The following is a 225-nucleotide window of genomic DNA, read 5'->3' on the forward strand; positions in this document are numbered from 1 at the left end:
CCGCTCCCGATGCCCCTCCCTGTATGCCTCCCAGTTGCCCGGATGAATGGGGAGTAGAACCACTTAAGGAGTTTTGGCATGCTGTTGTGGGCAGGGTTGGGGTACTAACCTGGCCTGCAAAAGCTCACCAAACTCCCTATGGCTAGGGACAGACATTACACATAAACTGGTTTAAGTGATCAGAAACTGGTCTAAACCTGTAACAGAACAGATGTTTAGTGCACA

At 50.2% G+C, this 225-nt stretch overlaps 1 protein-coding gene across 1 annotated transcript in view; it reads left to right on the top strand.

Annotated features, from left to right (window-relative positions):
* The window catches only part of DOCK2 (dedicator of cytokinesis 2), an 849,953-nt gene that overhangs the window by 87,486 nt on the left and 762,242 nt on the right, over nucleotides 1–225 (top strand). The window lies entirely within an intron of this gene.

The sequence above is a fragment of the Gavialis gangeticus genome, unplaced genomic scaffold (genome assembly GCF_001723915.1).
Source record: "Gavialis gangeticus isolate Ggan-Ray unplaced genomic scaffold, GavGan_comp1, whole genome shotgun sequence".
Classification (NCBI taxonomy): Eukaryota; Metazoa; Chordata; order Crocodylia; family Gavialidae; genus Gavialis; species Gavialis gangeticus.